This window comes from Wyeomyia smithii, chromosome 2, assembly GCF_029784165.1.
Source record: "Wyeomyia smithii strain HCP4-BCI-WySm-NY-G18 chromosome 2, ASM2978416v1, whole genome shotgun sequence".
NCBI classification, from domain to species: domain Eukaryota; kingdom Metazoa; phylum Arthropoda; class Insecta; order Diptera; family Culicidae; genus Wyeomyia; species Wyeomyia smithii.
This window is the reverse complement of record NC_073695.1, coordinates 247,302,945-247,325,770: the sequence shown is the minus strand read 5'-3', so window position 1 is coordinate 247,325,770 and position 22,826 is coordinate 247,302,945. Positions and strand designations below refer to the sequence as shown.

The following is a 22,826-nucleotide window of genomic DNA, read 5'->3' as shown; positions in this document are numbered from 1 at the left end:
TCCTCAAGGTAGTAACCTGGGTCCGCTACTCTTCTTTATTTTTATCAACGATGCTGCTCTCCTTTTGTCACCAGGCTGCCGGCTGTTTTATGCTGACGATACGAAACTGTACGAAGTTAAATGTTTACGTGATTGCATGGAGCTACAGAACTACCTAGACACATTTGTGAGTTGGTGTGGAAAGAACTGCTTAACGCTAAGTATAGATAAATGCAACACAATTTCTTTTAACAGAAAGCGTACGCAAATCGTATTCACATATTCCATAGAAAATCAGCATATTCTCCGTGTAGAGTGTATAAAAGACCTCGGAGTAATTTTGGATCATGAACTGACATTTAAAAACCATTATGACAGCATTATCGCTAAGGCTAACCGACAACATTGGTTTATATTCAAGATTGCTGATTAATGATTGTTGTACGAAAATTCGACTGTTGGGAATTGTACGATGGTTGGTTATAATTTCGGCTGAGCAGTCTTGAATAAGTAGAACGATCTGGTTTTTTACTGTCCGACGTTTGTAACTGGTCGGCCGAATCGCTCCCCGATGATAAGCGGGTGGCTTAAATGCGCCACTCTCCTAAGAGAGACCAACCGCCGAGATGTGATTGCCCAGCCTGAGACCTTCCAAGGGGAGGTTCTTTTTATCCCGTTTCGGGAAGGGAAGCTGTCCGCTGACCTTACAATGACTCGCTATACTCCGCAACAGAAGCGCGTCAGATGACTTGCCTACGCTGCAAACCTAGTGCACTTAAACGCGGTACTTGATACCGCAGAAACAAACCAGTAGAGGGTTAATTCTCATCACTGGCCCAATCCAGTCTCGCAGACTCCGTCTGATCCGTGCTGATTCGGGACTTTCCTGGACTGATTTCGGAGTCAGCCACCCCAGCAAAAGAACAAAAAAAAGAAGAACGGAAAACTAATCGTACTCCCGAACCAGCGGAAACCCCTAACTCATCTACCAGGACAGTGAATTCCCTCTACATAGAAACAGCCGATTTCTGCTGTCCAACTACATGTAGTTTATTTCAAATTGCGAGATTGATATTTTCCCTTACACGAACGTCTTGGCATTTGTTGTACAATGGTTTTACAATTAGTTTGGTACTATTCTCACTAGGCCTAGTTTTCTCTAAATCATCTTTCCCCTATCCTTTTCCCATTCAAATTCTAACTCTTCTAAGTGTGCAATTAAAGGGGTACGGGTGCGGTGGCGGTAATATTCATTTGCGTTCTCACTCATAGCCGGTCTTACATGAGGTTTTACTTTGGCGTAGCCGCCATGCCTGCTTACTGCTGCTCTGCGGCTTCACTTGTTGCTCCGCGCCACGCGGGTGCTCCTTTACCGAACTCCTTTCGGTACGCTACCAGCGCCACGCTGGGTCAAAAACGGGGGTTGTCACTCTGTCGTCTCGCCTATTGTCTCCTCGGTTGTCTGCTCTGCTGTCTGGCAGCGCACAGCGTGCGCTTCGATCAGTAGACGGGTGAGATCATCAAGGGTAGTGGTGCCGATTATTGGTCCTTCGGCCTGTTCCGTACAGGCATAAACGTTTGACGATGCTCGTGTTGCATAGGAATGCTGCTGGGGCTGACGAAAGTGTAGTGGATGATGACTAGCAGCGATACTGTTGGGGAAAAAAACGTGGCCCGCACGTGCCGTTTTATAATCTACCACCCTCGGCAAGAATCTGGCTCTTACCTCCTTGCTCACTTTGCACACTTTCTCCTATTTCGCACATGCACTGATTTGCCTAGCTATTTAGCGGGAAAAGGCTATCTAAGGAAAAAAACACTGTCTTTAATACACTAATTAGGGGATACCACTGGTTTAAAAAACCACCTGTCTTAGTACACGCGCGGAACTCTAAACTGCAGGTTGATCCTGCCTCTTACACTTGTCAGCTAAGAATGAAAGATCAGGCATTGGGATCCCTCAGATCAACCGTCCACGGTAACTTAGTTACCGGAACCTGTCTCGCGAGGATCATTGCCCACGCTAAAAGCCCGAAGGTTGCAGTTTCGGCAAAGTCATCTTCTTCTAGCGTGCATCTTCCACCCAGCATCCAGTATCCCATCCCCGAGGATAGAGAGAAAAAGGAAACTCTCCCAGTGACGCAATAGGTCAATAGACTTATTCGGCTGGGTCAATCTACTCTTCGACCGCCAGCGATGCATGCAAAGCAACATAAGCGAACGTAAGGGAACTCATTGCTCTGGTCAAATGTTATGCCAATTACTACTTTTTGAGCCTGTTGCGGTAATCTCAACAGCAGATTATTTTTAAAAAAATATTGAAGCGTATAAATTATAAAATTAACACTAGCATGCATTTTGAGTAATGCTAACTAAATTAAATAAGAAAACATCTGTGATCAACTTTACCATTAGTAAGATTAATATTTGAAAATAAATAGTTCCAAGGTGCTCGTTACACGTTTCGTCACTGATCAGTGACATCTTCAGGGGAAACTGTTGGTGTTTATTAGCGATGAGTGTCTGTTTTAATTCTCAAATTTGTTAACAATTGGTAAGAGTTTAGCTAGTTGTCTGTGGTTGAGTTGTCTGTGACTTACATAATTCTTGTTCGTTCCTTGTCTGGATGCTTTTAAGAGCTTATCGTCAACATTAGTTGGGGCGATTCGGGGTACATTCTACAATATTGGTGTACATAAAACCTATGGTACAATTTTTCTCTTATAAATATTTTAAACAAACTTACAAATCTTTTTGCTGTGGACCTATTGCGATGGCGGATGGTAACGTCATTCCGATGTAGCAACTATTGCAGTCGTCCACAGCAAAAAGATTTGTAAGTTTGTTTAAAATATTTATAAGAGAAAAATTGTACCATAGATTTTATGTACACCAATATTGTAGAATGTACCCCGAATCGCCCCAATTAATGTTGACGATAAGCTCTAAAAAGCATCCAGACAAGGAACGAACAAGAATTATGTAAGTCACAGACAACTCAACCACAGACAACTAGCTAAACTCTTACCAATTGTTAACAAATTTAAGAATTAAAACAGACACTAATCGCTAATAAACACCAACAGTTTCCCCTGAAGATGTCACTGATCAGTGACGAAACGTCGGACAGTAAAAAACCAGATCGTTCTACTTATTCAAGACTGCTCAGCCGAAATTATAACCAACCATCGTATTGCTGATTAATTCCGTGATCCGTTATGCTTCAAATCGCTGTATTGTTCCCTCGTGAGATCAATCCTAGAGACCATTTCTGTAGTAAGGAGTCCTTTTCATGCAAATTGACCACACAGAATGGAAAAGGTGCAGAAAAAATTCATCCGCTATGCTCTTCGCTTTCTCCCTTGCGCGATCCACAGAACCTACCACTATACGAAAACCGCTGCCGACTTCTTGGTATTCAACCATTAGAACTTCGACGACAAATCGCCGTCTTTCAAATCAGGCCGTCTTTGCCGCAAAACTATTGACTGGCCACATCGACTGCCCAAGTATTTTGACCCAGCTTAATTAATACGCTCCGAGCATGATCGCGCCAAATGACCTATGGTAGAATATCGACCATTTTTGATTTGAATGAAACTTTGCCAACGTATTTGGCTTAGCAAACTGAGCAGTTTTTCACAGATGAAGAGATTTTTTACACCCATAAGTTACATTCTAAGAGGGCGTATGCCTTTTGGCATAGGTTTGATTCGAAGCATTGTAACCCAGAAACCGTTGGTTGTATAGAAAAACTGTCTGAGAATGAGTTGTAGGGAATTAAAAATGCACCAAAATAAATATACACTGTACAAAAACTTTTTTTTGACCAAAAAAATTAAAAATAAACATTAAATTTCAATTTAAAAAAATAGAGTTGAATTTTTTTTTATTTTTTTTTAAAGAAACTTGGTTCTCCAGCAAAAACCATACGTTCATTGGAATGCTTGATCAAAAACATACTTTTAGAATGTAAGGCCCTTTTAGAATGTAACTCATGGGTGTAAAAAATCTCTCCACCTGTGAAAAATGCTCAGTTTGCTAAACCAAATACGTGTGCAAAGTTTCATTCAAATCAAAAATGGTCGATTAAATTTTCGTGTATTTCCAGGCGATTTGAAATGATTTTGCTTTTCTGAAAGACCATTGCGTCACAGAAACTTTTTTTATTTGGAACCGCGCAGTCGACTTTATGGTTTCCACGATCCGATTCGCACCATATGCCGCCGCTCCAATGAATTTTATGAGTTATTTGACTTCAATATGCCGATCAACGCATTTCGTCAGCGAATTATTGATGTTTTACGAACAACCTGACTATATTTTGAATTAATTTAATTATTCATTAAGACTCATCATTGTCAGATGAATGTAGATTGTGAAATGAATAAATAAATAAATAAATATTGCGTCGTTTAATTCTTACTTGTTCTATTCAATGGCACTTGATCTGACTAGTCAATAATTGGCTTAATTCGTGGATGACCTTGAAAGACGAACCCCCAGGAAACCAGAAAGATGGGACAAAGTTGTAGATAGCGAATGCTTCGAATGTATTGCGGGTAGCTGCTCTACTCGGTAGAGAAGGTAAACATGAAAAGACGGTACAATATAGAGAAACAATAGAGAGAGAGAGAGAAATAGTAAAGTAAATACAAAACAATGAAAATCGGAACCCAAAAAACGAAAACCAGCAAAAGAGAAGTAACGAAAAGAGAAAGAATAATCTTAAAATAGAAGACAAGAAAGGACAAAACAAGAAAAAATAGCGTAAAATGAGTGAAAATTCAAGAGAGTAGCACAGACAAAAAAGAGACGAAAGTAAAAGGAAAAATAAACAAATGGAGGTAACAAATTTACGCAAAAATAAAATCAAGCACAGAGAAGAGTATGCAAAGGTGAGAAACAGAGAAATAACATTGCGATTGTGAAAAATTATAAAGAACGAATTGGAAGAATGAATTTATAAAATATCATTAAATGAAAGTAATGAATAATGAGAAACGAAAATCAACCTCAGAAAGAGGTCAAAAGCGAGAGAAGAAAATTAAGAATATGAAACAAGAGGAAAATTAAAATTTTGAAGAAAAAAAGGAACGAAGAAGAGAGAAGAAGGCAAGAAAGAATAAATGGAAGTATTAATATTGAAACTATGCAAAAATGGAGGCATAAATAGAGAGAAGGAATAAGTAGACCAACTAAAAATCTGAGAAATAAAAAGCGAAGAGCGAAGGAAAATCGAATACTAAATATTAAAGTAATGATAGAAAGAAAAGAAAACAGCATAGAAGAAAGGTTGTATAAAAGATTTTTTTTCTTCACAATTGTAAAAAAGATGTAAAAAAGGGAAAAAGAAAAATAATAAAGAAGTGACAAGGAATGTCACAGAGAACAAAAGTTGATGCAAAAATTGAAAGAAGGAGAAATGGGAAAAGGAAAAACAAATGCATAGATAAACAATAGAAAACCAGTTGAATCAAGACAAAGAGACGAATAATAAAAACCTCGCGAGACGAGAGAAATGATAATTATATAGCTAATTTAAAAAATTCATGACTGATTCCTTGGTGCTACATTCCGCTATCGGAACTAACCCTTCTGTTTAACCCTTTTTGACCGAGCCCGCACAATTGTGTAGGTAGAAAATGACAATGGAGTGAACCCTGTATAAATACAGTCGTTTGCTCAGGTCTTTTATTTTTCGTAGTCCCCTTCTACCTACACAGTTATGTGGGCTTGGTTGAAAAGAGTTAACATAAACAGACTTCGCACCCACTGTCAAGTGTACAGAAAACTTGTGAGGCTAGCGCTACGATTTTATTGACACTGCCTTCTCTCCCGAGTCGGAATTTGAACATACGACAACTAGCTAGTTAGGTCAGCACCATACCTCGAGACCATTTAGAAGGTTGAATAACAGTTAAAGTAACACAAAATCGATAGAAAAAGAAAATTATGAAAGAAATTTATTTATTTACATATTTAATCACCTACCTATTAGGATCATGATGATTTTGTTTTCTGGAACATATAAAAGAGTGTGGAAATAAATCAAACAAGCATCCGGTTTTGAGATGAAAGTGTCTGAATTTAGTAAGTAAGTTTTACAGAAAAAAAATATTTCAAAATTTACACTCAGTCACCCTTTAAGGAAGTTATAAATGATGGTAAGCAATATCTGGTAAATATAAAAAACTAGTTGAACGTTCCCGGCGATGGTCGGGGTCGAATGTTCCAGAATTGAGAATCATTTTTATATTTCATTGATGCATTAGCACAATCCACTTCAAATATATCTCGCATCGTATACATCAATATTCTTGGAACGCACAGAACGTTAATACCCATTTTGGATAGTACGTTGTGATTTTATGCTATTTAACAAAAACTGGAAGTCGCCATTTAGAATTTCGAGATGACGTATGGAGTGACTTTCGGAAGTATTGAAATTGTTGGTCTAATACCACTTTAGGCTTTTTTCCTGAAACCGGAAGTCGCCATTTTGGAAAATGAGTGGGGTCATCGCAGTTCCGATTATATCTATATTGGGTGAAATTCGCGCCATTCCACAATCGTTTACGGTAAAACCTCTTTTTATGTAATTTTTGGAAGAAAGAAATTAACGTAAGAAGAATTGAGCATGACCTGCCATGTTAAGTTTTCCTCTACAATGAAATCTAAAGAGATCACATTTGTTTTTTTAAATGAAAATGTTTGTTGGTGTCCAAGGAACACGTCTGAGAAGAAGTGAAGGTTTTCGATAACTAACAATTGTGCTTTAATACACAAAACTACGTAGAAAATTGAAAAAGCATGAGTATAATGTTGAAGTCACCTTTTAATCGATGTTCAAACCAATGAATTGTGGTCTTTCCTCCAATCAATCTACCAAGATCTAGTTTGAACAAAAGTTTAAAAAAATCTATTCACAAAACTACGAAAACATCTGAAATGTAAAATTGTTATGCTCGACTCGCACTGAATCAAAACATGTTTTTTTTTGCAAGAAAATATTTGCGAATGTTGAAGGAACCACGAACATTTTGTTTTAAAAAAATCATATGATATCGCGTTGAATTCTGATTTAGACAAATTAAGCTTTAAAAAATCATGGTTTTGCATTTTTCACGTGGTTTTGTGAAAAAAAAATGAATTTTCAAATAATCAGATACCTTTCATTTTTCCTCAAATAACTTTCCTTAGCATTAACGAACATTTCATCGTAAAAAAATCACAGATCATAGCTTTAAATTTTGATTTTGAGGCATGTTCAACAAAAAAAAATCATGAGTTTGCATGTTTCACGTAGTTTTGTGAATAATAACTTGAGTTTCAGTAATCAGATACCTGTTTTTTTCCTCAAATGTCTTTCCTGAACATCAAAAAATTTTGATGAAAAAGAATCATATGTCATCGCTTTGAATTTTTATTTAGACGCGAATTCAGCATAAAAAGTCATAATCTTGCATGTTTTACGTAGTTTTGTGAATAATATCTCAAGTTTCAGTAATGAGGTACTTATTTTTTTTTTCTCAAATGTCTTTCCTGAACATGAACGAACTTTTTGATGAAAAAAGAATCACATGTCGTCGCTTTAAATTTTGATTTAGAGACGAATTGAGTATAAAAAGTCATATTTTCGCATGTTTTACGTAGTTTTGAGAATAGTATCTTAAGTTTTAGTAATCAGATACCTATTATTTTTCCTCAAATGTCTTTTCTGAATATCAACGAACATTTTCATGTAAAAAAACTTACTTGCCACCGCTTATTTTATTGATTCAGAACGGTTCAAAATGATGATCATAACTGTACAGCTAAGAGACGGAGGAAATAATATCAAGAAGATCAAACGTAACGGAGTTCCATTTTTATATAGTAGATAATTTTTTCTCAAATGTCTTGCTTAAACATCAACGATCATTTCAATGAAAAAAAAAAATCACATGTCATCGCTTTGAATTTTGATTTGGAGACGAATTAAGTATAAAAAGTGATAGTTTTGCATGTTTTACGTAGTTTTGTGAATAATATCTCAAGTTTTAGTGATCAGATACTAATTATTTTTTCTTCAAATGTCTCTCCTGAACATTAACAAACATTTTAGTGAAAAAATAATCATATTTCATCCCTTTGAATTTTGATTTAGGGGCAAATTTAGCACAGAAAGTTATTATTTTGCATGTTTTACGTAGTTTTTTAATAATATCTCAAATCTTAGTAATTAGATACCTTTTATTTTTTCTCAAAAGTCTTTTCTGAAAATCAGCGAACATTTTCATGTTAAAAAACCTACATATCCCCGCTTATTATTTTTGATTTAGAACGATTCAAAATGATGATGATTACTGTACACCTCAGAGACTGAGAGAATAATATCAATAAGATCAAGCGTACGGAATTCCATTTTTATATAGTTAGAAAAGAAATAAAGTTGACTCATATTTAAAACCCATAATGCAAGGCTGTATTCTAACATAACGCGTATGCGCACATGAAACGTGGCGATAGCTAACTAGTTTGACACTCCATGACTGTGCAAAATAGTTAAATAATGGTAAAGCCACATTGTCCAAAGGACCAAAACAATTTTTTTCTCTTCTTGCTCCATCTGTACCAACATGGCATACCTCTTTGCAGGCTTATGATATGATTCGATCACAATCGCTTACAGTATTATTTATGGCATTCAATAGAGCCAAAAACAGAACAGTGAATCTCCCACGGCGAGACTCCGTTGGTGACCTTGAAGTGGGTGCTTGTTCGAACACCAGCCGTTCCAGATCAAACTATTGGATCATCAACTAACTACCCACTAAATCGAAACACTTCGCGTGAGATCCAAATATGATTTATTTTAGTTTTATTCAGGAAGTAGCTTCACCTTCTACCCTGTAACTCATGCGAATATGTGCTCGAGTGTACCTCATGAAATAAAAAAAGATAATCGTGAGCCTTATAACTCCATCAAACCGAATGAACCGGAGCAAAGCTACGTTCAAGGTAGCGCTAAATTGTGAATTGACAGTCGACTGGCAGTGAACATTCAGCTACTGCAATGCTTAACTCCCCAGTTTACGCAGCCAGTCAAAGCGGCTACAACTAATTAACCGAGCTTCTCCATCAACCACCAATCAACTGGAACAAACTTTCCATGCTGTTGATGAAGCATTGCATGTACTTTGATGCAGCGAAGAGTTGAGAATTATTGCGTTTAAAAACAAGCAACAAATAATTTAAAACTAATTAACCACGTAGCGAGTAACGGAATAGCAAAACATCAAACAGGATTGCCGCGTGTCAATAAGCCTCCATTCACACTCATCAGGTGACCCAGATTATATCGAGGACCCGCTAATGGCAACTGCTCTAGCTTCACACCATTAAGGATGAAACTGGGACTGGGGTTGCATAGTTCAGCATTCATAAATTAGAAACAGCCCTAATAAAAACCGGAAGGCACGTCTTAAGACAAGTACCTTCCTATTTTATAGGAACCGGAATCCGTGCGTGATGGCAGTCACAGCAGGCAGGCAGTCAGCTGGGGCAGTAAATGTTTTTCTTCCCATCCCGAAATCTTAAGGATGTCAAGCCTTCGTGAGTGCGTGCAGTCGGCAAATCCGACGATGGCGTCGACGTGCAGGAGTTAATGATACAGTTTATCATTTTAAGGGGACATTTATTGGCGGCCATAATTTTCCAGTTGCGACAATGTGTTTTTTTCTGGGTGGTACTTCTTTGAGGCGAAATGGGCCTCGTTTTGGCGTTGTTTATTAGCACCGAACGCGCTAGCTGTGGAAACGAGGGCAATGGGCCTAGAACCACTTGGAAAACACACAAATCAATGCGAAATGCGGTATCAAGTACTGCTCTCAAATGATGCTAGTCATTTAAATAAGCAACATAGCAATACGACTAAACAAATGTGTTTTGCTCCCAGAAACACAGCCTGGCGAATGATTCTCCTCCGGAGGGTTTTTTTTTTACCCTAATGAATTCAAGCATCTTCAGAATAAGCTGATGAATGACTGGTTAGACAAATAATATTTCTACACTGCTTATCATGATTGTTGGTTTCTTATACCAACTGATGGAGAGAACGAAAGCAATTTGCATAACTAACAAATAATAGCTTAGAGTCATAACTTTTTTAATAGATTACAATAATTTAAACTATTTAAAATTATTTTGTTTTGACTTATTTTGTGACATGATTATAACACGTTCCAGCAGCATCTGATTGCGAACGCTCTGAATAAAATTGTTCAAACAAAACTGTTCATCCTATTCAGGATTTGTTCGACAACGATTTGAAAGATTAAACCGGCAAATTAGACAGCGTTTTGGTTTTTATTCAAATTTCACTTTATCAATTGCCTAATGAATAATGCTTACTGCCCACTTTGATAGGGGCATTTAAGTACATTTAACATTTTGTAAGAATGCTTCATTAAGCAAAGCTTTATAGGTTATTCATTTCTAGCGTTTTGTTCAATTTCAGAAATATCTGAGAAATTAATTTTTAACGGTGAGCACTGTTTTAACTTTTCAATGGTATGCCAATAATGACACATTTTATGACATTGGCGTGCATATAAAATTTAATTACCACCTGTTTAGTTTACTCCCAGCTATCATCAGAAGCATTTTCTTCTTCCACTATTGCGACGGTTATGCTTGGATCTATGAGAAGCATTTTTCAAGCCGATCTATTTGCGAAAACTGAATACCCTGCATTGATGATAGAAATTGGTCACAACTCAGCTCGGTAATTGGAAATCTTTTTTTATTTCCTTTCTTTTTTTTATTGAACGGATCAACAACGCCTCAGGGAAAAATACTCCGCTTAACATCATTGAACTCGACGGCTTCCATGGGTACGAAATCCGACCCAGAACCAATTACTGACAGGACATTTCACGCCTAGCCAAGTTAAGCTAATCGGTGAACCACCAGCCGAGTCCTTCCCGTCGCCATATCACATAAAATTTAAAAACCCCGAACACCGAGCGGATCGACGGCGCGCGGTCGGTCGAGCAGCGGATTATAGAACGTTATCGTTTTCGCGCACCATTCACGTTTTCACGCGCTGACGTCGCTTTCCACCCCCTTTCCCCCGGTGGAGGAGGCGAGGAAAGAAGCTTCTTGGTGTCGTTCTCTATAAAGCTTTCATGCTCCGTACTATTCAAGGGGGTACTTCACAGGAGCGGGATAATTGAGAGCCGAGATATCGGCTCAATCAACGTTACCCTATTGCACGGTTTGACGAAGCTGAAAAATTAAGAGAACCCCACGCCAAGCCCCACAATGAAACCAATACGCTGTCAGAACGACTGGAAATGATAAGGGGGAAGCTAAATTTGCGCTTTTTATTGCACACCGTTTTATGAGGCCATTGTGTGGCAATTTCGAAGCCGGTAAAAAGTGCCACCGTGCCACACTGCTACTGGAGGCCATCAAAGCACCAGCCATAATCTGACGAAGTGTGTCACTAAATCGAATGACCCGCGGACATCCTGGCCGCAATCGGCCGGCGTAAAAACAGGTGAGCACCCGATCTGGCGTATGAAATTTCAATGTTATTTATTGGAGATAAGCCTAAACGATCGTCGTCATTACGAACGGTAGTTAAGATTGCTTTACTTTGCCAAACTGGAACGTAAGTTAATCAGTAGCGAAAAGTGCGTCAACGGCTGCTGGCTGTGAAATTGCAGCTTGAACGAAACGGTAATGTCTTGCTGGGTTGTTATTTCAGCCAATGAAACAGTTTTACCTAACATTGGGGAATTCATAATACATATTTTAATCTTGTTTATTTTTCATTGTCGTTCGCCGTTCTTCGTGCTTTTTATACTCACGTTGGTCAACCAGGTCAGCCAGGTTTTATAGGATAAACATTCTTTTTCTGATGTTGGCAACTGTTTTGATTGGATCATTTTGACCTAAACAACACACAAACGATTGTGGAAGTAACCCAGAATAAATGTAATGAAGAAGAGAAAAATGGGAAAAGGTTAGAAGGGAATAAAATACCGAGCAATAACGAGTTTTTTTTCGGATTCGGTGCATTTTGGGATCATCAAAAGGCTTCAAAGTAATTACTAGCCGGGTTCGTCGCTCAAACAAAACAGGTTCAAAAAACTAAATTTATTAATGTTTGGTAATGTATCACACAGATTTTGCTCAAAGTTGGAAGAATTATTCATCTACTGTCTCTTTGGAAAAATCCCAATTTTAGTGTCGATTGGAATGCCCCCCGCTCTGTAGGACCCCCTTCTTTATTGCAATCACGCAATTTTTGTTAAAAATCTCTTTTTTCTGTTTCTCACAATTTATAGACGTAAGATGTCGTAAAAATACTGATAGACGGTTTTTGAAGAAAATAAACCAAGGAATCCAGAAAAAATATAACTTTTGACCGGAAGTGTTGCCAGATTTATTTATTTTTTGTATTTGAAAACTAAATTTACATTTTTCGGCAAATGCAGCCATTTTTATTTTAAATTTGATAATGCCATCGTGTTCCTTGAAAAATTTCACGTAAGAAACAACTATCATTCCGAGGTAATATGAGCCAATCTCGAGATATAACATTTTACGAAAAAAGTTGTGAATTTCGTTATTTTTTCACAATTCATAGACGTAAGATGTCGGAAAAATACTGATAGACGATTTTTTAAGAAAATAAACCAAGGAATCCAGAAAAATATTGCTTTTGACCGAAAGTGTTGCCAGATATAATTATTTTTGTGTTTTAAAACTGAATTTGGGTCATTCCATACGAAGTGTACATGCCACTTGGGCACGACCATCACAGATTTTGCTCAAAGTTGGGGGAATTGCTCGTCTACGGTCTCTTTGGAAAAATTCCAATCTTAGTGTCGATTGGAATACCCCCCGCTCTGTAAAACCACCCTCTTTGTTGCAAAGTCACACAATTTTTGCCAAAAATCTCTTTTTTCTTTTTCTCACAATTTATAGACATAAGATGCCCGAGAAATACTGATAGATGATTTTTGAAGAAAATAAACCAAGGAATCCAGAAAAATATAAGTTTTGACCGGAAGTGTTGCCAGATAAATATTTTTTTTTAGTTTTAAATTCGATAATTTCATCGTGTTCCTTGGAAAATTTTACGTAAGAAACAACTATCATTCCGAGGTGATATGAGCCAATATCGATATATTACATTTTTACGAAAATAGTTGTAAATTTCGTAATTATTTTATTTTATAATTTATAAACGTAAGACACCCGAAAAATAGTGATAGGTGAATTTTGAAGAAAATAAACCAAGGAATCCAAAAAAAAATATTGTTTTTCACCGGAATTGCTACCAGATAGATTATTTTTGTATTTTTAAATTAAATTTGCATTTTTCGGGTAATGCAGCTAATTCTATTGTAAATTTGATGGTTTCATCGTATTTCTCGGAAAATTTTACGTAAGAAGCATTCACCACCCCGTGGTAATATGAGTCAATCTCGAGATATAACTTTTTTACGAAAAATTAATTACGAAATGCAAAACTATTTTCGTAAATATGTTATATCTCGAGATTGGCTCATATTTCCACGGGATGATAAGTGTTTCTTACGTAAAATTTTCCAAGAAATACCATGAAACCTTCAAATTCAAGATAACATTATCTGCATATGTCTAAAAATGCAAATTTAGTTTTCAAATACAAAAATAATCTATCTGGCAACACTTCCGGCCAAAAATAATATTTTTTCTGGATTCCTTGGTTTATTTTCTTCAAAAATCCATTATCACCATTTTTCGGGTATCTTACGTATATAAATTGTAAAAAAAAAAATTACGAAATTTAGTTTTGAATTTAATAATAAAAATTTTTTATAATTTAATAATTTTTAATAATTTAAGAACTTAATAATTTGATAAATAAAATTAACTTTTTATATTCTAATAATTAATTTTATTAAATGTAAATTTAGTTTTCAAATACAAAAATAATTTATCTGGCAACACTTTCGATCAAAACTCTTATTTTTTCTGGATTCCTTGGTTTATTTTCTTCAAAAATCACCTATCAGTATTTTTCGGACATCTTACGTCTATGAATTGTAAGGAAAAGGAAAAAGAGATTTTGAACAAAAAATGCGTGACTTTCCAATAAATAGGGGGGTCCCAGAGAGCGGGGGGTATTACAATCGACACCAAATTTGAGATTTTTCCAAAGTGACAGTAGATGAATAATTCTTCCAACTTAGAGCAAAATCTGGGATGGTCGTGTCCAAGTTTGTACTTTTTTGTGGTCACTTCGTATGGAATAACCCATTCACTTTTCTCGGCAATTTTTTCGGTTATTTTTTTTTAAATTTGATGATTTCATCGTATTTCTCGAAAAATTTTACGTAAGAAACACTTATCACCCCGTGGTAATATAAGCCAATCTCGAGATATAGCATTTTTACGAAAGTAGTTTTAAATTTCGTAATTAATTTTTCATAAAAATGCGTCCGCGGAATGGGGTGAAATTGATCGGTGGGGTGAAATTGATCACCTGAAAATTCGTGATAAAAAATACTAATCTAAAGATAATGCTCTTACAACACTAGGCAATGTTAACGTGTCCTTAAACGCAACTTTTGCATGATTCACATACCTGTCGAAGTTAACCCTTGCATGCCCGGTGCAATTTTTCATATTTTCGAAAAATTGTTCTAGCTCAGTCAAAACTCAATCAAATTTGATCAAACAAGTTTCCAAATAACAAAAAAAAGTATTGAATTTACTTTAAGTAATCTTAGTTGAGGGTTAATTACTTTAAATTTGGAGAAGTGAGTAAAGTTTGATAAAAGCTCAAAAAATGTAATTTTCAACAATGATCATTCCGTACCAATGAAGAAATACTGATGATTTCGCAGGAAACCACGAAGATTTTAATTTCAGAGCTAGTTTTTGAGCTTTTGCAACAAACCGAATTGAAATCGGTCTAACGACGATCAAATAAGAGCAAATTTAGCAACAAGCTGCTCGTGAACCAAAATAAACAAATTGTAACCTGAAATATCGTTATTATTGTTTCCAAACTAGCTATGAATGATATTTTTTAGCACAGAAATCATAATTTATCGTTGGCATATCGAAAAAAAAAGCGCATCGCCAAAAGAATGTACGGATTTCAATGGTGATCAATTTCAACCCAATTTACTTCATAGTACCTTATAGAAATATCGAATTTATTTCATGAAGTAGACGATAGAAATTTCACCAATAGCCATAGAGGTTTACTGGAGCACATACCAGTACTTGTTTTAAAATTATACTACTTCGGGAAAAATGTACATGAAGCTAGTTAATTGGAAATTGTTTTAAAAAATTTACAATTTCACCCCGTTCCATGGTATATCTTGAGAATGGCTCATAATACCACGGGGTGATATGTGTTTCTTACGTAAAATTTTCCGAGAAATACGATGAAACAATCAAATTTAAAATAAAATTAACTGCATTCGCCGAAAAATGCAAGTTTAGTTTTAAAATACAAAAACAATCTATCTGTTAAGACTTCCGGTCAAAGACAATATTTTTTCCGAAACCGACATGAACCAGTGACCACATCTGGGGCTTGTAAATCCGGATCTTCGGAAGCAAGTTCCGGTGAGACAAATTAGAACAATTGTAAATAAAACTGACTAACATTGGTATTAAAATTAATTAAATCACCCCAGGAGTTGATTTTCATTCATTTCGAGTCCATCTGATAAGTTGTCCGAAATGGCCATCTCGGAGCATATTCCCGTTCTTGAACATGGTTTCGAAGATTCGGATTTACGGGAACCATATGGGAACCAATGGCTCTTTAGGTCCCATATAATGAAAATAGACAAATTTTCCAATCTTTTGACGAGTCAAGATCGAAGATCGGCCAAGAATTGGAGAAGTAAAAAGCATTTCCTTTTGATGTGTGGGTTTTAAATGTGCTGAACCAGGCTCAAACATATGGTAAACAAACTGCTCTAACACGTTAGTGATTAAGTTTAATAAAACGGCAATGAATGTAGTTTTACAAGGATGCGGAAAATTACCGAGAACAGAAGGTGTAACTTGGATTTACAAGAATACGGGACTTCAACCCACAATCTTCGAGGACTTCGGCAAGCTGGTTTTGCCAATCAAACTTCTGGAAAGGTAATATCCCTTAAGTCCAATCTCAAATCACCCTCTACTATTATGTCCCGATTGGCATGTCACCGACATTAAGGTCGCGTTTGACTCCGGTAATCATGACTTCCTTCTTGCTGAGCTACACCGTCTAGGAATTTACAATAGAATTTGGAATTGGCTTCGTTCTTACTTGAGCAACAAACAGCTTTACGTGAAAGTGGGATCAACAATTTTATCCAATCCTCTGACGTACCTCAAGGAAGCAATGTGGGTCCACAACTGTTTGTACTATTTTTCTATGATGTGACGATACTTGGAATGGGGAATACTCATTTATGCTGACGATTTAAGAAAAAGAAACCAATGGCAGGGAACTCTAAAAACTACTTAAAAATGAGCGTCTCGAAATGTTGTGTGATCTCATATCGGCGACTCAAAAGACCAATTCTCCACAACTACGTCATAGATGATCAGGTATTTGAACGTTGTGATAAAGTCAAAGATATTGGCGTATTGCTGGACTGCCAACTCTCATTCGAGTTTTCTAACTTCAGTGATCCAAGCTGCTTAAGTGCCCTTTATTTCCCCCTTGTTCGATCAATACTCGAATGTATGTCGGTCGTTTGATCACCATAGGAAATTGTGTTCAAATGCAGAATTGAATCCATCCAGCACAAGTTTATCCATCGTGCGTTCAGAAGACTTTGGTGGTGTAATCCTAACGACCTGCCACCCTACAAAAGTGCTCTGCTAGGAATAGAGCCGCTGGAGACTCGTTGAGACATCTATTAAGCTGTATTTGCGAGGAGAAATCGAAAGTTCTAAACACGACAACTTATTCTTCCAGAAAGGAGGAACACCGCATATAGTAGCAATCCAGTGAACACTACACGGTGACAAAAATCTCTCTGGTGACATCTATATGTCAAATGAAAGGGTAAACTTTGCTGCCCAAAGTGGCACAGTTTCGTTTCTGTGCAGTTTGTTTACATTGATTTGTGAGCCATGGCAGAGTTAAGAGCAGCTGTTATCGCTGAATATGTGAAAGGGTACAAACCCGGACACATATTCAAACACCTGAAACCGCTCGGAATCAACCGGAAATTCGTGTACCGGACCATAAATCGGTACCTAGAGACCTTAGGCACGAAAGCTGCCCAGGAACCTTAAAATGAACCTAGAATCAATTTGTCTGCTTCTGCGCAAGGATTTGAAACTTACACCGTACAAAAACAGGTGGTTCATGGGGTTACCAAAGCTACAAAGGACAAGAGGTAGCAACGGTCGCGGGAGTTGCTCGGTTGGCGCGCAGATGACGGGATTATTTTTTCGGAGTCAATCGCCAACATGATCGAGTTTGGAGTGTGAGCCTCCAGCAAGCTCCTGCGGGCAAGCTGAACGTTTCCCGGTTCCAAAATAAGACGTCAGTGATGGTTTGGGGAGCCATTTGCAAGAGAGGTAAACTGCCTCTCATTTTTTATCGATAAAGGGGTCAAAATCAACGCAGCGTACTACCTGGACACGGTTTTGAATAAAAATGTTCTGCCTCAAGCTGAACTATTGTTTGAAGACGATTACTACTGCTTCCAGCAAGATGGCACCCCATCCCACACTGCAAAGGTTGTTCAGGCGTGGTGTGAGGAAAACTTGACCGATTTCATTCCGAATAATGAATGGCCTCCGTCATCTCCAGATCTGAATTCACTGGATTATTTCGTGTGGGGATACATGATGTCGAAGCCGAACGACTATAAAATAATAAATTTGGAGCAATTCAAGCGAGTTATCACGAAAATCTGGGACGAGATGCCGATGGAGCACGTGCGCGCCGCTTGCGACGATATTCCGAGACGTCTGAAGCTGGTTCGATCAGAGAAAGGTTGTGTAATTCCGAAATATCGTCTGTGAAGTATCTTTATGAGTAACTAAATAAAGCTATGAAAGCCAGATTCAGATTTTCTTCTTATTCTTTGAAATATTGAGATTTTCCTGTGTGAGCGGACTTTTTTGTCACCCTGTATGTGAAACGCTTGAACAAAAACTGAAACGAAATTGGAATTTAAATATCAAAATAAAACTGTACATGAAAACGATCGAGGTTAAAATTAAGGAGAAAAATAATGATAAAAACATGATACTGATACTGATGATACATAAAACTAGAAACAAGCTTGGAAGGATAGAAAAAATAGATGAAGTGATTGTATATAAAACACGACCGCAAGGTTAACGCAGAATTTCAACAGCCTATCTTATGTCAATGTATTTTTTGCAATAGGTTTGGGAATACGATCAATATGTTATTGACCCTGTTGAAAGAGAGATGAAATTGTGTCAAACATTGTGAAGTCTTTTGATTGTGAAGCAGTTAAAATTTTCTTGCCACTCAAGCAGGGGCGTAGCGTGACCGGGTGACACCCGGGGCGGAAAAGTTTGGTGTCACCCCTTTCTCTCTCTGGGGTCACCCCCTCCAGGTTGCAGTGAAACCATTTTGTTATCCAAAATTGTGTCAGTTAGCACGTTCGTTTTCAACTGTACTAAATCTGCCCTTTTTAATAAAAATGTTGAGATTATACTCTTAAAAGCAAATTTATATAATTTTCAAACGTTTCACTGCGACCTCCACCAAATTGATAGTTAATCTCACGAATATCACCATTTTTTGAAGGTGACACATATGAAAAATTTTCCTCATGGGTGTCACCCCCTAGAGGGTGACACCCGGGGCGGACCGCCCCCGCCGCCCCCACAACGGTACGCCAGTGCACTCAAGCAAACTCAAATTTAACCACAGAGCAATTCCACAAAAAATGTCCCAGTTTTAATATTTTTTTTTAATTTTCATTTTTAAATTGGCTAAAACTTTGCATAGACGTTTCTATAGGCAAAGGATGTCATTTTAAGCTATTGGTTTGATTTTTTGGAACACGACTCATTTTCAAGAAGCTTTAAAAATGCTTTTTTGGGAAGGTATTGATGATTACAAATATTTCTGGGGCCAAAACGGTTTGTTTGATCGGTGTGACGTCTTCGACAAAGTTGTAGATAATAATTTTCTCTTTCCAAAAAAATATAGGGTAGAGCGGGGCTAGTTGGTCATTTTTGGTTAAAATGTTCTGTAACTTTTTGTAGGGAATGTTTTGACAAAAACTAATTACATGAAAATGTAGAAAAAATATGAACGACTCGAAATAGTCTACGATTTTGTAAATATTTCATGTTTTTTGAGTGGATGTCAAATTGGCCAACTAGCCCCCAAGTTGGGGTAAGTTGGTCAGGGTGTGGGGTAAATTGACCATTTTTATTTCGGAAGGACAATTCAGTGATCCTTCCTCACTGCATTTGCGGCAGCCTGTAGGGTCTCAGCGGAAGTCAAACCTCTTCTGGTTTTTTGTTTAAACGTTCGCTTTCCGAAATCCCAAACCATGAGAAAAGTACGCGGCACGTGTCCTTCGCGTAAAGAGCGACTTTAGTATAAATGGTTTTGTTAAACAGAGCATATGCTGTTTGCGCTTGGTTTTAGTTTGCATCACGAAATGCGCCGTTCCTGGAATTGCATATACTTGGTTACTTGAAATAATTGATGATGTGCATAGGACCAACCAGCCCCGCTTGTTTGTGACCAACTAGCCCCTCATGTATTGAATATGAAAATTACTTGAAATATATGAACAAAAAAACTTTGGCGAAAATTTGCTTTACACAACTAGAAACGAACAAAAACGACATTCATTATGCATTGAAAAAGGTTTATTTCAATTTGGCTAGCTTTGTTTAAACAAAAAGTTTCAACTTGAAAACCGAGTAGAATTGATGGCCAATTTGGCACCAACCTGTACTGCCCATAAAAGCAAAAGAGTCCCATATGACTTTTTGGCAAATCTGAGTTTATGCTGTCAATGTATCTAGTTTTGTTCATAATTTCGTGTGCCTTGATGAAATTTGAAAGTTTGTTCTGAAAAATACTGGAAAAATACCAAACCTTGCCTGTCCCATATTGAAAATAAAGGCATACGAGTCCCATCCTAAGTATATACACAATTGTCTTTTAAAAACAACATTTCACATTTGATATCAGTTGAAAGAAAATTGTTCACATACAAATATCATTGACTAAAATAAATTAAAACACAGCTCATGTTCGCAAGGTTCAATTAAAAATAAGCTAGAGTCATTAAAACTGAATAAAACTTATATGTGTTTTCAAAGAAAATCGAAAGTTAAAGTGAAGTTTTTTCTGGCAACTGTTTCCGGAAATTCTTCTTAGCATCTGGGATGAGTAGAAAAAAATGTTCAGGAGTGTATCTGTATCTGTGGACTAGTCTGTATCAATTTCTTGTGGACTCTTAAGGGATTTCATTGTAGACTCTATGTCGAACAAGTTTTCGTCTATCAGCTGTAGTTGCTCTTTGGTAAATAACATGCACCAGTTCATGCTACAATCCGTCAAAATCAAATAGCTATATTGCAATTCTATGTTGGATTAAAATAAATTGTTCACATGACAGACACAACAAGAAATAATTATAAATGCCTTAGCCGTCTTGGAAAGCGTAGAGACAGATATGCTTTTATTTTTTGTATATAGAGAAAAAATAAAGGCAAACGAGTCCCATCATCTATTTCCAGGCCTGGAATTCATGCGAAAGTTCTTAGAACTCATGAAAGTACCCAAATCTTCACCTCATGAATATACAGTTGAATAAAACATACTTTTAGTTAAACCATAGTTATTTGCTATAAATTCAAGATTAGAACTTCATTTGCAATTTTCTCAACTGTTTGCATTTCCATATGGACACTTATGCTTTTATGGGCAGTGTATTTCTTATACGTTCTAACTAAACTGTACCTCATTTTGTCATTTGAATTCTCTGGTTATCTGCTACATATCTCCCATATTACACGATTTTTTTAGTGTTTAGACAATTTGTAGAAATAGAGTAGCTCTACAAATGCTTCATATATAACTTGTTCGAATTCTGTCCCCTTGACAAAATACAGCCTAATGAGCATTCAAAGAGCAAATCGCGAAACCAAGCATACACGTCTGTATGACGGTGCTTCCCACGCAGCTGGGAGATCCAAAATCTACCACTGTGGAAGGTGATCTACAATCACCAGTACGCGGTCCTTCGGTTTCCTCTGTTGGTCCGTCCGCTATGGACGACTACGAGCTTTTTGAAATCGTCGCATGCAGCGCAGCGATTTGCCGATTTCCTAGCTTGTTCTACTTCGTCAATCAATGGTAGACTACAATTTAATTATGATAGATACGTTAATGCTGATCGGTTTTAGCCTGTAACGTGCTTTTCAATGCGTTTTGGGACATGGTCACGTCTATAATCTCACAGTGTTTGTTATAGGCGTTCATGATACTGTTAATTGGTCCATGTTTGGTATACAGCGCTTAACTCAATCAAGAGTAAAAATAAATCATCCTTCTGCAACAGTGATCGGAGAGATAACGAAGACTAAATTTCTGCATGCTAGCTTTTATACTGGACTACTAAAAGTTATACCTCCAGTGATTGTATCGAGCAGGCAAAACAACACATCCTTGTTTAATTTACACTCATTTTGGATTGCCCTTTGACGATAAAACGGGATGATCCTTGTTTTCTTGTAAGCAAGCAAACAACACATTTTACGAATGAAAAAAAAAAAACAATCATACACACACGCTACCAGAACACTCACTACTATTTGTAGTGGCCAAACGGCTAAAAGCGAACGCGCCAGATCCGGACAGAATTACCAAAATTTCCGTACATGTTCGACAATGCAGTGGAATGCGATACGCCGGTTTCGTCTGATATTTGAGCTTGTTTTCAATTTTAATAAGTCGAAATATGCGTTTAACAAGGCTCTACATTTTTCAATAGCACAATTTTCCGCATTTTCAGCAGGATTAATTCATGAATCTAAGATACAAAAATAAAAACAATCTTTGAAGATATGAATATATTATTGTTCTAAGGTATAGATTTTCTTTTATTTGGTGTCTTCATACTTTAAGGTTCAGCCAGAAGGTTCTGAACAGAGCACTCACTTCACTGTTTACGCAACTTTTTTGCTGCCCTCTCCAGATCACGCTGCGACAAGCAAAACAACTTCCATTGCATGTCAACTTCTAATTGAACGGCGGCACATTACGCCCGAAGGCAACACGAACATCCAACATCGACGTCCTTCTCCAAGGAGAGCAGACCGATGAGTTGAAAACTGTTGCATACTAATGATTACGATACCGAAATCTTTACCCCGCCCCGCCTACTTTATTACACACACACAGTAGGCTGTAGGGAACAACATGCAGTCCTGTTCGCTCGCTTGCTTGCTTGCTCATAAGACGTATCATTGCATGTAGTCAATTATGCTAAAGCTGTTCAGGCGCCCACCATAATGACCGACGTTATCGTTAATGATGGGGTCTAACAACAATGAACGAACGGCTGTTGCTGGCAATTCCATCCGACTTAGTAACAACATCGGTAGTCCAGCTATCAGAGCTCCCAGACCACAATCAGCAGGTTTCGATAACAGCAATTTGGCCCCGATCGCTGGCCACCCACGAAGTACGGAAACCTAAACGGAGCACGCTTCTTAAAGCTGTCGGCTTCCTTTCAGCTGGTCCATGACCTTGTCAACGGCTGGTGGCCGATCGCTCGGCAGCCATGCCATCTGCGTGAGAAGCCAGTGCCCGCTCGCAG

At 37.3% G+C, this 22,826-nt stretch overlaps 1 long non-coding RNA gene across 1 annotated transcript; it reads right to left on the bottom strand.

Moving 5' to 3' along the window:
* Nucleotides 1-1,256: 1,256 nt before the first annotated feature.
* LOC129724740 (uncharacterized) lies at nucleotides 1,257-2,363 on the bottom strand. The gene is made up of 3 exons (XR_008727956.1): nucleotides 1,847-2,363; nucleotides 1,706-1,783; nucleotides 1,257-1,631 (listed from the first exon to the last, which is right to left on the bottom strand). It is a non-coding gene; the product is annotated as an uncharacterized LOC129724740 (long non-coding RNA).
* Between the last annotated feature and the right edge of the window lie 20,463 nt (nucleotides 2,364-22,826).